The sequence below is a fragment of the Etheostoma spectabile genome, chromosome 8 (genome assembly GCF_008692095.1).
Source record: "Etheostoma spectabile isolate EspeVRDwgs_2016 chromosome 8, UIUC_Espe_1.0, whole genome shotgun sequence".
Classification (NCBI taxonomy): domain Eukaryota; kingdom Metazoa; phylum Chordata; class Actinopteri; order Perciformes; family Percidae; genus Etheostoma; species Etheostoma spectabile.
The window spans coordinates 3499378-3501342 of record NC_045740.1 but is presented as its reverse complement, the minus strand read 5'-3'; positions in this window follow the sequence as shown (position 1 = coordinate 3501342).

Genomic DNA, 1965 nt, shown 5'->3' with positions numbered 1-1965 from the left:
AATACAGAGGGTTCACCACAAGATGTAAACCATTGGTGAGCCTCAAAAAAAGGAAAGCTCGATTAGAGTTTGCCAAACAACATCTAAAAAACCCTTCACAGTTCTTGAACAACATCCCATGGACAGATGGGACAAAGATCCACTTGTATCAGAGTAACGGGTAGTGTCGTGGCGTGGGCATGTATGGCTGCTGATGGAACTGGTTCTCATGTATACATTGATGATGTGACTGCTGACAAAAGCAGCAGGATGAATTCTGAAGTGTTTCGGGCAATATTATCTGCTCATATTCAGCCAAATGCTTCAGAACTCATTGGACGGCGCTTCACAGTGCAGATGGACAATGACCCGAAGCATACTGTAACCAAAATGTTTTTTTTTTTTTAAAGGGAAAAAAGTGAAATGTTGGCCAAGTCAATCACCTGACCTGATTCCGAATGACCATGCATTTCATTTGCTATAGACAAAACTGAAGAGAAAATGCCCCAAGAACAAGCAGGAAATGAAGAAAGTTGCAGTTGAGGCATGGCAGAGCATGTTTATGCGTTCCAGACTTCAGGCTGTAATTGACTGCAAAGGATTTGCAACCAAGTATTAAAAAGTGAAAGTTTGATATGATTGTTAATCTGTCCCATTACTTTTGGTCCCTTAAAAAAATGAGAGGCACATATACAAACTGTTGTAATTCCGTTCACCTGATTTGGATGTGAATGCCCTCAAATCAAAGCTGAACGTCTGCAGTTAAAGCACATGTTGTTCGTTTCATTTCAAATCCATTGTGGTGGTGTATGGAGCCAAAAAGATTAGAATTGTATCATTGTCTCAATATTTATGGACCCAACTGTAAATGTATTTTTTTTTCTTGTTACATTTTACACAAAAAGGGAGTGATTTCATGACTTCATCTCACAGAAACAAAGGATCTTCCTGTTCCTAATGTGTCATCCTATGAGCATCACCTTGCCCGAATGCTTTCCAAATATTGTTAGCAGATGTTAAACATGTTTAAACCCATCTTTTAGCTTTTGCCTTAATACTAAATGCTTGTGTTTGTTTACCTGACTGGATCCAGTCAGTAGTATTAAGATATTTTCTTAGAGGTCCAATGTGTAGGAATGCCTTCCATCTAGTGTGGGGATCATATACTGTAATCAGCTCTCTCACACCATGCAGGTCAAAGTACATATTACAGCTACGGAAGCCGTCACGCTACAATAAGACGGTCTTTTGCTCTTTTCAATATCCTTTTTCTTTATCCGGGCAAAGAAGAAGACTCCTGTTCCTGAAATTTGGATTTTGAATGTGTGTGGTCCTCCATGTTTCCTTCTTCAAACTTGCCGGGGCCGGTGAGCGATGATACCTATTGGCAACACCTGTTGAGTTTACCTTTTGACAGCGAAAACGCGAAAGGCAGAGCAGTATATTCTTTATGTCCCTTACTGGCTAACGTATTTCAAGATGGCGCATGACTATGGAGCATCTACCCCAATTCACGTGAATGCAAATGAAAAATTCAATCCAAAAGGAATACTTGGAATTGATGGTGGTGGTAAATATTTATGAAAAATTAGTTTGAACTAGCAACACCGATTTTGGTAATAAACAACTAAACACGTTACACACTGGACCTTTAAGTAAAGGTATCAATACATCAAAAATGACAAGTAAAAGCCCTGCATTCAAAATCTTACTTGACGTAAAAATACTCATTAGCAGCAAAATGTTAGTAACACCAGTTAAAATGTTTATTATAAAAAATGGCCCCATAGAGGTTGTTGATTACTTTAATCTGTAACATTGCATAATTTCTAAACTGATCATGCGTTTTGGATTTAAAATCTTGATCTGAAAAATGATTAGTAACTACATCCTTCGAAATGTAGTGGGGTTGAAGTATAAAGAATCATACAAAGAAAAAAAAAACTCAAGTACCTAAACACAGTAATTGAGTAAATATACTGTCTA